This window comes from Orbicella franksi, chromosome 4 (genome assembly GCF_964199315.1).
Source record: "Orbicella franksi chromosome 4, jaOrbFran1.1, whole genome shotgun sequence".
In the NCBI taxonomy this organism is placed as follows: domain Eukaryota; kingdom Metazoa; phylum Cnidaria; class Anthozoa; order Scleractinia; family Merulinidae; genus Orbicella; species Orbicella franksi.
The window spans coordinates 28,714,031-28,726,887 of NC_138148.1; the positions used below are offsets into that span (position 1 = coordinate 28,714,031).

Sequence of the window (12,857 nt, forward strand, 5' to 3'; positions counted from 1 at the left end):
GGCAATGCAGGGAATCTCTGTCTCGTAGCGTATCAGAGCTGCAACAATGATTCATAAAGTCATGAAAAGGACTTAAAACTGAAAGCTTTAAAACCTTTCTCAGCGGGACCTCTTACACCTTATGGAGTTGTCTTTATTCATCTCGCTTCAAAAATACGCTATGAATACTATCGAGACAAATGTCTGTTGGTAAGCTTTTGTATTCTAACTGCTGTATTGAATGGTACATAAATTGCAAATAAATTTATCTCATTTCTGACGTCCTGTATATGGCAGGCATGCTCCTGCAGTTATCGTGCGTTGGTTACCTTAAGTGGTTTGATTCGATTTAGCGGCTGGTGTGCATTTTTCATTCTGTTGCTCAGGTGAAGAACATTTGCAAATCCTCTGCACCTCTCATATACGTTATCGTCCGGCAATTGCAATTATCCAACCAGGTGTAAGAAAGCCCATTATATTCAGTGGCGGATCCAGACCTTGAGCTAACGGGGAGGGGGAAGGAGGGAAACCCGGTTTTTTTTCTTGCCCTGCTGGCTTTTCTTTCTTCTGCGATACATTTTACCCAAAATAAGAGGGGGGGGGGGGGGGGGGATCCGCCACTGAATTATTTACGAAACATTTTCAACCAACTTTAAATTTTCTTTTTTTCTTGATCAGATCCTTGATCTTTGCTGATAAGAAAGGATGTCTCTGCAGCCGTTTAACGACGAGCAGTTGAACTATTTCAAGTTTGCTTCAATTGTACTGAATGAATTCGCCAAGGCGTTACGCCAAACGTTCAGATCCATGTGGGACAACACCTTTGGACACCTACCTGGTTTCCAACCCTGGGATGACTCCATTGTGGTAAGAAATCTGTTTCTTGGTGCCGAAGGTGGCAGGACCAAAGTTCCCACGAACCTCTCTTACGAGGAATGGGATTGTACCGCCTTGTTCCAGGCCACTATTTACGCGCGGTCCTTCGCTTTGCCTGACAGCGCTGGTCACCACAAGACTCTCAGTGATCTGTTTGTGAAGCCTCATAAGTTGGCCCGTGGGAGTTTCCATGTATCTGTGGTGAGTCCGAGTGGAAATAAGGATGAGACATTTGCACTTGCAATTGATCAACTTCGACTGCTAAGAAATTCGCTTTGTCACTCAACCAGTTCTGAAATAGTCAAAACAACATTTGATCTATACGTACAACATGCCAAAGATGCATTCAAAGCTCTAGGAGTCAAGACAGACCCCATAGATGTCATTGGTGGTTTGACTGAGTCGGACTTTCCCACAGAAGAAGTTCGCAAGTTGGAGGAAGCCATGAAAGAGGAAAGCCGAGCATACATCAAGTTTTTGGAGGACGTGAGCTCAGATATCGACGAGTCAAGAGAGTTATTAACTGAAATGAAGGCAGTCAATGCAAGTAAAGAAGACATCTCCCGGTTGGAACAAAGGATCAATGATCTGAGTAAAGTTCTAGCTCAAGACAAGCCAGGTAAAAATTCAGTTATGTGGGTAAATCGGCACAATCCAAATTCATGACCTGCAGTGAGGGTGAATTCATAACTCCATGGACACCTGTCCATGCATGCTCTCTTAAATGAGCACTGTAAAGTGGTCAATCATCACCACTGAGCAGATTTTGTTTCCGACGCGCTAAGCACCCACTTGATTTCCTTATTTCCCTGTGGGTGTGGATTTTCTAGGCTCAAATTAAAAAAGCATCAAGAAAAGCCAAAAGAACGAAGCAGAATCATGTCCTTTTGCAGATTAATCTAAGGCTTAGATGAAAAAAGAATGCTTATTAACAGCGATTTACACCAAAACTTTCCGAGATCTGCACTATCAGTAAGATTATGTCGTAAGAGACTTGTTTCACGCTTTTAAACGCGAGTCTATCGACCTATTTATTTACTTGGGATGGCAGAGCGAGAGAGCACTCCAAAAGCCGTAGTTCCCTGCCCCAGCCGTAGTTCCCTGTAACACTTCACTTTGCCCCCCAACAGACTCTCGCGTTCGAACTCGAGAGAAGCACGTTAAGCACGAACTAATTCTTGTTTTATTATGAGTCAGATTATTCTCGTATTTTCATAACAATGTTAAAACATTGTTTGGTTTCTTTGTTATAGATTTCATGTTGCCATGCGTCTGTCAGCAATAGATCACAGAAGACGTCAAAATGTGGTAAGAACAACAGGGGCACACGGTATTGCCTGGTGTGCTACTTGTTTGTTCTTACAACATTTTGACCTCATCTGTGTTCTATTGTTGAACAGACGCACGGTAACATGGAATCTATTTGTTAAATTGAGACAAACTAAGTAAACGTAAGCATGCATTATATGTCTGGTAATGATGTAGGCTTGCGCTCATGTTGAAAGCAACTTTTGAGCCTTAGCTCCTCGCCACAGCAAATAATAGAAGAGATAACGTGACAAAGGGCCAATTGATGGCTAGCTCTATTATCAAGGTAATCCATCTCAGTTGGAAGCTATTTTTAGATCACTTCCGGTTTCATAAATCCCAGGTGGGTCTAGAAATAGACAATCCTGTGACGTGCGGCTTTACATGCATTGTCATCCCCCATGAAAACATCCACGCAACACGCGTGGTAACATTATCCGCGGAAGAACTAGGTACCAGGTGCATAAATAGTTTGAAAGGGACTAACTAAGTTAAAGGGCCTATATGGAGGATAAACTCTTTTAGTTCTCATCCTCTCTTGGAAGCGGTTTTATGTAAATAATTTTATCAACTTAAGCTATTAAGAAATAAATAAGTCAATGCAGAACAGAACAAATATCTTTGTTGTATTAGATCTAAGGCGCCATAGTATTGGAACACGTAAGTACCCAGGACTTGCCCTATTAATGCAAACAATTAAAGAAATATATATTCTGCATGATTATCAGTGGTTTTATTTTGTGTTTCAAAAGGTTCAAGGCCATCTCTGCCAAAATCATGTCTTCCACCAAAGGTTCCACACTTTACTGGCCGCCAGAGGGAGTGTGAAGAAATCGCTGGTCACGTGGCTTCTGGATCCACGCAAATCGTGTCGATCTGGGGTTCACCCGGATTCGGAAAAACGTCGGTTGCAATCGCCGCGGGACATCATCTTCATTCTCAGGGATTGCCAGTGTACTACCTATCCCTACGAGGGCTTCAGTCAACAGCTGATCTGGCATCAAAGCTTCTTAGTCTTTTCGGACGACCTGTCGCAGGTGAACAAGAAAACCAACAGCATCCTTCAATTAATGATGAGCTTTCCCATCTTTTAAGCGAATTGTCAGCACCTTTTACAGTAATTCTGGATAATGCTGATGAGTTATTAAGTGAAAGGCCGAAAGTGAAAGAGGATTTCACACATTTCCTCGCAGACATTCTCAGACGAAACGAGAGAGTGACATTCGTTATAACTACAAGGGAATCTTTAGAATTCATGAATGTGCAGTTCCAAGGCCACCAGGGAATGGGAATAAGTCCATTAGATGAACCTTCCTCTCAAAACCTTGTTAACGAATTACTTCCAAATGTAACCGTCTCTGACTGCAAACGAGTTTCGAAAATCTGCGGTCATGTACCTTTGGCCATGAAGTTATTGTGTTCCTTTATTTCTGAAGATGATGCTGAACTGAGTCAAGTTCTGGATGACTTCATAGGGTCTTTGCAAAATCATAACATTATGGAGATGTTGGACAATCCAGATTATCCGAGCAATCTGAGATTGAAACTCCTGTTTGACTCTTCATTTCAGAGGCTCTCTGCTCAAGAAAAAGAAGCTCTTGTGTCCTTGTGTGTTCTCCCAGAGAGTTTCGATGTGACAGTTGCTGCAGCTGTTCTGGGTATATCACAAATTAGTGTGGCAAAGAGGGTATTGCACAACCTTCGGGGAAAGTCTCTACTTGAATCAAGTTCCAAGCCTCAGACGTTCTTAATGCATCAGCTAATTCTATCGTTTGCAAACCAAAGGGGAGAAAATGAAATGAAAGAAGTGCTTCTTAAATCAAAATCCCGCTTATGTGCATTTTACGTCTCCCAGTTCGAGAATCTAAATGAACAGTTCTTGACAGGCCATTCAATGTCTGCATTTATTGACTTCTACAAGGATGAACAGAACATTGTGCGAAGTTTAATACAGGGCAGTTCAAATTCTGAAACAGCAAAAGACGTGTTTGAGGTCTTAGTGAACGCTGAGATCTTTCTGTGCTCACTTTATAGGACGAAAAGAGCCACATTTTGCAAGATTTACGATTCGGCGAAAACGGCCGCTAAAATGCTGGAAAACAAGAACTGCTACAGGCAACTACTTGTTTCTGAAGCTTTGTATCACGTATCTTCGGGCAAAAGAGGTAAATCGATGCAGCTGCTTTCCAAAGCGAGGCATGTTGAAGAGTCATGTTATCCAGTCTCAGATAGTGATAGAGGAAAATGTTTGTGTTATAATGGTATCTATCAACTAGCTAATGGCCAAACAGAGGACGGAGTTCAATGCTTAGAAGACGCAGTTTCCTTAATGAACAGCAGTCCCGAACAAAGAATTCTTAGACTTATTGCTTTTCAGATACTTGCTATTTATCATCGCTTTAAGAAGAACCCGTCAGGAATGTCACTGTTCTACAGCGAGGCACTCCAGGAATGCAAAGCACTGGGAGATACACAAGTACTTGTTATTCCAGAAGGCACAGGAAAGGAATTACCCGAAACTGCCAAGGAAGACTTAAACCAAAGAAACCCCGATGCCTCAAATAATCAGCCATTAAAATATGAAATTATTTCTATTATTAAAGAAGCAACAAAAAAGTTATGTGACGATAACACCAAGCAATCGCTAACAGAGGCAGCGCTAAATGTAGCAGAGGAAATGAAAAAGCCGACTCTGGAAAGTTCACTCGGTTTATTTAATCTCCAAACCAATATTATGGCGTCACTGTGCCATTTGAAAAAATATGAAGTCGCAGCACGATTATCAGCCTCGAGGATCAGTTTTCAAGAAACGACACTCGAGAAAAGCAAGAGTAGGAAAGAAAAGTATACAGGGCGAGAGGAAAACCTTTCAAGTCTTATGCTAACCGAAGAAGAACTGGCAAAAAGCTACTCCAAACATGCCACCATTCATTACAACATGCACAGTTATTTAGAAGCTCAGAAGTCTGAGCAACGTGCCCTCGAACTCAAAGTACGACTGTTTGGAGATGAACATCAAAGTACAGCTCACAGTTACCATTCACTCGGGATCACACAAGATCAACTAGGCGACTTTTCCTCAGCTCTTCTGTCTAAACAGCGTGCACTGGATATCAGCCGTAAACTGTTTGGAGAAGAACACTCACGCACAGCTGACAGTTACCTTTCACTCAGCGACACACAACACAACCTAGACGACTTTTCCTCAGCTCTTCAGTCTGCACAGCGTGCACTGGATATCAGACGTAAACTGTTTGGAGAAGAACACTCAAGCACAGCTGACTGTTACCTTTCACTCGGGATCACACAACACAACCTAGACGACTTTTTCTCAGCTCTTCAGTCTACTCAGCGTGCACTGGATATCAGGCGTAAACTGTTTGGAGAAGAACACTCAAGCACAGCTGACAGTTACCTTTCACTCAGCGACACACAACACAACCTAGGCGACTTTTCCTCAGCTCTTCAGTCTGCACAGCGTGCACTGGATATCAGGCGTAAACTGTTTGGAGAAGAACACTCAAGCACAGCTGACAGTTACCTTTCACTCAGCGACACACAACACAACCTAGGCGACTTTTCCTCAGCTCTTCAGTCTGCACAGCGTGCACTGGATATCAGGCGTAAACTGTTTGGAGAAGAACACTCAAGCACAGCTGACAGTTACCATTCACTCGGGATCACACAACACAACCTAGGCGACTTTTCCTCAGCTCTTCTGTCTAAACAGCGTGCACTGGATATCAGGCGTAAACGGTTTGGAGAGGAACACTTAAGCACAGCTGACAGTTACCATTCACTCAGCAGGACACAACACAACCTAGGCGACTTTTCCTCAGCTCTTCAGTCTAAAGTGCGTGCACTGGATATCAGGCGTAAACTGTTTGGAGAAGAACACTCAAGCACAGCTGACAGTTACCTTTCACTCAGCGACACACAACACAACCTAGGCGACTTTTCCTCAGCTCTTCAGTCTGCACAGCGTGCACTGGATATCAGGCGTAAACTGTTTGGAGAAGAACACTCAAGCACAGCTGACAGTTACTATTCACTCGGGGTCGTACAGAATAAAATAGGCGACCTTTCCTCAGCTCTTCAGTCTGCACAGCGTGCACCGGATATCAATCGAAAACTGTTTGGAGAAGAGCACTCAAGCACAGCTGACAGTTACTATTTACTCGGGGCCACACAGAATGAAATAGGCGACTTTTCCTCAGCTCTTCAGTCTGCACAGCGTGCACTGGATATCAGGCGAAAACTGTTTGGAGAAGAACACTCAAGCACAGCTGACAGTTACTATTCACTCGGGGTCATACAGAATAAAATAGGCGACCTTTCCTCAGCTCTTCAGTCTGCACAGCGTGCACTGGATATCAATCGAAAACTGTTTGGAGAAGAGCACTCAAGCACAGCTGACAGTTACTATTTACTCGGGGCCACACAGAATGAAATAGGCGACTTTTCCTCAGCTCTTCAGTCTAAACAGCGTACACTGGATATCAGGCGAAAACTGTTTGGAGAAGAACACTCAAGCACAGCTGACAGTTACTATTCACTCGGGGTCATATAGAATAAAATAGGCGACCTTTCCTCAGCTCTTCAGTCTGCACAGCGTGCACTGGATATCAAGCGAAAACTGTTTGGAGAAGAGCACTCAAGCACAGCTGACAGTTACTATTTACTCGGGGCCGAACAGAATGAAATAGGCGACCTTTCCTCAGCTCTTCAGTCTGCGCAGCGTGCACTGGATATCAAGCGAAAACTGTTTTGAGAAGAACACTCAAGCACAGCTGACTGTTACCTTTCACTCGGGATCACACAAATCAACCTAGACGACTTTTCCTCAGCTCTTCAGTCTACTCAGCGTGCACTGGATATCAGGCGAAAACTGTTTGGAGAAGAACACTCACGCACAGCTGACAGTTACCTTTCACTCAGCGACACACAACACAACCTAGGCGACTTTTCCTCAGCTCTTCAGTCTACTCAGCGTGCACTGGATATCAGGCGAAAACTGTTTGGAGAAGAACACTCACGCACAGCTGACAGTTACCTTTCACTCAGCGACACACAACACAACCTAGGCGACTTTTCCTCAGCTCTTCAGTCTACTCAGCGTGCACTGGATATCAGGCGAAAACTGTTTGGAGAAGAACACTCACGCACAGCTGACAGTTACCTTTCACTCAGCGACACACAACACAACCTAGGCGACTTTTCCTCAGCTCTTCAGTCTAAACAGCGTGCACTGGATATCAAGCGAAAACTGTTTGGAGAAGAGCACTCAAGCACAGCTGACAGTTACTATTCACTCGGGGCCACACAGAATGAAATAGGCGACTTTTCCTCAGCTCTTCAGTCTGCACAGCGTGCACTGGATATCAGGCGAAAACTCTTTGGAGAAGAACAGTCAAGCACAGCTGACAGTCACTATTCACTCGGGGTCGTACAGAATAAAATAGGCGACCTTTCCTCAGCTCTTCAGTCTGCACAGCGTGCACTGGATATCAATCGAAAACTGTTTGGAGAAGAGCACTCAAGCAAGGCTGATAGTTAATATTTACTCGGGGCCACACAGAATGAAATAGGCGACTTTTCCTCAGCTCTTCAGTCTGCACAGCGTGCACTGGATATCAGGCGAAAACTGTTTGGAGAAGAACACTCAAGCACAGCTGACAGTTACTATTCACTCGGGGTCATATAGAATAAAATAGGCGACCTTTCCTCAGCTCTTCAGTCTGCACAGCGTGCACTGGATATCAAGCGAAAACTGTTTGGAGAAGAGCACTCAAGCACAGCTGACAGTTACTATTTACTCGGGGCCACACAGAATGAAATAGGCGACCTTTCCTCAGCTCTTCAGTCTGCACAGCGTGCACTGGATATCAGGCGAAAACTGTTTGGAGAAGAACAGTCAAGCACAGCTGACAGTTACTATTCACTCGGGGTCATATAGAATAAAATAGGCGACCTTTCCTCAGCTCTTCAGTCTGCACAGCGTGCACTGGATATCAAGCGAAAACTGTTTGGAGAAGAGCACTCAAGCACAGCTGACAGTTACTATTTACTCGGGGCCACACAGAATGAAATAGGCGACCTTTCCTCAGCTCTTCAGTCTGCACAGCGTGCACTGGATATCAAGCGAAAACTGTTTGGAGAAGAACACTCAAGCACAGCTGACAGTTACTATTCACTCGGGGTCATACAGAATAAAATAGGCGACCTTTCCTCAGCTCTTCAGTCTGCACAGCGTGCACTGGATATCAATCGAAAAGTGTTTGGAGAAGAGCAGGCAAGCACAGCTGACAGTTACTCTTTACTCGGGGCCACACAGAATGAAATAGGCGACTTTTCCTCAGCTCTTCAGTCTGCACAGCGTGCACTGGATATCAGGCGAAAACTGTTTGGAGAAGAACACTCAAGCACAGCTGACAGTTACTATTCACTCGGGGTCATACAGAATAAAATAGGCGACCTTTCCTCAGCTCTTCAGTCTGCACAGCGTGCACTGAATATCAGGCGTAAACTGTTTGGGGAAGAACACTAAAGCACAGCTAACAGTTATCATTTATTCGGGAGCACACAACATAACCTAGGCGACTTTTCCTCAGCTCTTCAGTCTGCACAGCGTAAACTGGATATCAAGCTTAAACTGTGTGGAGAAGAACACTCAAGCAAAGCTAACGGTTACCATTCACTCGGGAGGACACAACATAACCTAGGCTACTTTTCCTCTGCTTTTCAGTCTGCTCAGCGTGCACTGAATATCAGGCGCAAACTGTTTGGAGAAGGACACTCAAGCACAGCTGACATTTACCTTTCACTCGTGATCACACAAAATAACCTAGGCGTCTTTTCCTGAGCTCTTCAGTGTGCAAAGCGTGCACTGGATACCAGGCGTAAACTGTTCGGAGAAGAAAGCTCTAGCACAGGTGAGATTTACCTTTTACTCGGGATCACTCAAAATAAATTAGGCGACTTTACGTGAGCTCTTCAGTCTGCACAGCGTGCACTGGACATCAGGCGTAAACTGTTTAGAGAAGAACACTTAATCACAGCTGACAGTTACCATTTACTCGGGATCACACAACGTAAACTAAGCGACTTTTCCTCAGCTCTTCAGTGAAACAGCGTGCACCGGATATCGAGCTTAAACTGTTTGGAGAAGAACACTCATGCAAGCACAGGTGACATTTACCTTTCACTCGGGATCACAGAAAATATCCTAGACGACTTTTCCTGATCTCTTCAGTCTGCACATCGTGCACTGGATATCAGGCGTAAACTGTTTGGAGAAGAACACTCTAGCACAGCTGACATTTACCTTTCACTCGGGATCACACAAAATGCCCTAGGCGACTTTTCCTGAGCTCTTCAGCGAAACAGCGTGCATTGGATATCAGGCGCAAACTGTTTGGAGAAGAACACTGAAGCACAGCTGACAGTTACCTTTCACTCGGGATGATACGAAATAACCTAGGCGACTTTTCTTGAGCTCTTCAGTCTGCACATCGTGCACTGGATATCAGGTGTAAACTATTTGGAGAAGAACACTGAAGCACAGCTGACAGTTACCATTTACTCGGGATCACAAAACATAAACTAGGCGACTTTTCTTGAGCTCTTCAGTCTGCACAGCGTGCAGTGGATATCAGGCGTAAACCGTTTGGAGAAGAACACTCAAGCACAGCTGGCAGTTACCATTCACTCGGGGACACAGAACATGAACTAGGCGTCTTTTCCTCAGCTCCACCCAAGCACAGCTGACAGTTACCATTCTTTCAGGCGTACAAAACATAAACAAGGTGACATTCTGTCTGCCTTTCAGTCTAAATAACTGAGTCACCGTTTACACCCTATTATTCAAGTCTATAAACACGTTGTTTAGTCCATAAACGTTTTATTTTCTGCTAAAGATTGCTGAGACTGAAAAGCTTTGAAACTATTTTAGACGTTGTATGTTTTGACTCCACACACGACAATTCGTGAAAATGAGTTTAGAGAGTGGTATTAGTTTTTTAAGAAAAACATTCGACAAAATAGAAATAAATAATCGGGAGTATATTCTATTTAACAATGCTATTTAAAATAGGCGATATGCATGATGGCGTCATTTGACTACAGTTTCCAGAAACCCTCTCTTTTGCTGTTTCTAATGTTAAGTAGGGATATTGTTATTTAAACCCCACTGAGGCTACAAACTTACTCGTTTACTGGCCGATTTTGGGGTCCGACACTTGAATATGGTTTACATGATGATTTTTGCGAGATTATTAAGTAACTTTCTTTTGAAATGGAGGAGCCCGTGGAACAAAATTAAAACTCTTTAAAAGATCCTGGAGATGGTTTTTGGGGAGTAAAATAATTTAGAAGGTATCTTAAGTTATTATGAGAGTAATTTCCTGAATTATCTCGAAATTCTAAGGGAGAATTGTAGGTAAACAAACGTTCCTATCTCTTCGCGCCCGTTGGTTTACGATACAAAGGCATGTTGTTCAAATGCGACTAAATACTCTTCGGATGGCCAATTGACTTTTATAATCTTGCTTCTTTTACTGAATTATGTGTATTGTGTCAATTTACGAAGCGTTCAACTCGATAACTTTCAATACTTGGGCGGTTGCCATGGTCACTGCTTACACATAATCTACAAAAAAAAAGGAGTAAATTCTAGATTTTTTAGATTTTAGTTTTCGGGAAGCGTTTGTTTACATATAATATATATCGGGAAAAAAGTCTCATTCTCACGAAATGTAAACAGCAGAGTTGTTTTACAACATTTTTGAGTTTATCTCAATTTTTTTTTTACCTATTTTACTAAGTTGTTCTGATTAAATTTTTTTTAAAGTTATATGACTTTGCATGAATTCAACCTATATTTTTGTTTTTTTTTTCTGGAAAGTACATTTTGTGCTCTTTCAAATGAGATGTAGTAAATTGCATTGCTGTAAATACTTGGCAAGGTATTAAATAAAGAATACGATTCGTTAAATTAAATTTTCCGGACGTTTTTGGCTCACTGTACGGAGTTTAGTTAAGGATTTTCACTACTCGTGATATTTTGAAATACTCGCAATATTGCACACGCCTTTAGGTGAGTGAAATTTGAAAGAATTTTCAAAATCACGAGCAGTGTAAATCCTTAATTGCTCGAGCTGAGTAGATGAACCTCGTTCGAGTGCCGCCGTTTTCAAGCACGTCGAGCTCTACTCTCACCCCCAGAGGCGCAAAAATTCACATGTGCTGCCTTTGTAATTACAACTAGAAATGGTTAGACGTTCAAGTCTACTCGGATAAGGACTATTAACCGTATTCTCCGCCTCCTGCATCTTCAGTGTTACATGGTTAGCAGCGGACGTAAAAGAACCCACACACTTATCGAAAAGAGTAGAGCACGGAGTTCCCGGTGTTGTGCTCTGGCCTTGTCTCACGAGTTGGTGATTTACATAGGGTTAACCTCGTTTCACTTTTCCCCCTTGGACAGAATTGTCCAAAAATTGCTATGACCATGACTAAGTGTCATTACCTTGCAAACTTAACAAGACGGCGGAAGCAACCCTGTCAGGTATGCAGGGCAACGCATCCAATTTGTAAGCGCTTGACTAATGTTACCGTCGAATTCCGAAAGTAACGCCCCCTGTTATTTTTGGAATAAGCTGGCAAAAGGGGTCGCTACTTTAGGGAAGACGTTACTTTCGGGTAGCCGTTACTTTCTGTTGGTTAAAAAACGTTTGTACCTTAATTCATAGACTTTCAGACAAAGTCGACGCGTAACGCGAAGTTAACAATTCCGTTTTTGTACATATGGTTTATTGACCAAGCGTGAGGTCAAGATGGCTGGATATTGACCAAGTTCTTTTTTTCTGCGTGCTAAAGGACCGAGATTAAGTCGAGGTCCATAAACTTGCCAAAAAAAAAAAAAAAATAGGAACGAGGCCAATATCCAGCCATCCTCACCGAACAAGCTTGGCCAGTAAACAATTTATTACGTGGCGTTTGAGGAAATTTTTATTGCGGATCGCAGCGGGTAGTGCCGAGCGGGTAAGACAGCACTATCTTGCCCGCTCGGGTAGCCAATCACAGTGCAGCATTTAGGCCTACTCTGGGACCTTGAGTCGCCGTCTTTACGGCGACTTAAGCAAAATTGACAGGAAAAACGTCTTGACTTTAAGTGATTTAAGTCGATTTTAGGCGACTTAAGGCGACTTTAGGCGACTTGAGGGGACTTTATTTCCCTCGAGTGATATAAACCTAAACTTAGCAACAGTCTCTCTATATAGTTTAAAATTATCAACAAAATCTCTTGCAATAAACCTACAATGGAATCCCGATTTCTCGAACCCTCATTTTTTCGAACCTCCAGATAACTCGAACCAAAAGTCGTTTCCCTGTCCTCAGTCAAACACTGTAATTTTACCCCCGAGCTCTCGAACTATCCGATTTTTGGAACCAATTTTTGTTTCCCTTAAAGGTTCGAAAAATCGGGTTTTGTATTCACATATGTTAAGCCACCATAGTCTCAAATATCCAGATTTCAAACCATTTAAAGGAGAAGGTCACTCCAAAAATCTTACTTTTTTTAACTTTCGCCTATAGCAAGTAAACGTTCAGCTTTTTCACTCACCGAAGTTTCAGCCTCTGAAATGCTTGTTATCCTGATGAAATTCGCTCCGAAAGGAGCGAACCGGAGGCCG

General features: G+C 43.0%; 1 protein-coding gene and 1 pseudogene across 3 annotated transcripts in view; both read left to right on the forward strand.

Annotated features, from left to right (window-relative positions):
• LOC145485098 (uncharacterized) overlaps positions 1 to 9,908 on the forward strand; it is a 36,723-nt pseudogene extending 26,815 nt beyond the window's left edge. The window contains exons 2-3 of the transcript XR_014049144.1: positions 658 to 1,474; positions 2,916 to 9,908. The product of XR_014049144.1 is annotated as an uncharacterized LOC145485098 (transcript). The remainder of the gene's footprint in view (positions 1 to 657; positions 1,475 to 2,915) is intronic.
• Positions 1 to 12,857, forward strand: part of LOC145485100 (uncharacterized) — an 82,247-nt gene that overhangs the window by 12,464 nt on the left and 56,926 nt on the right. The window lies entirely within an intron of this gene.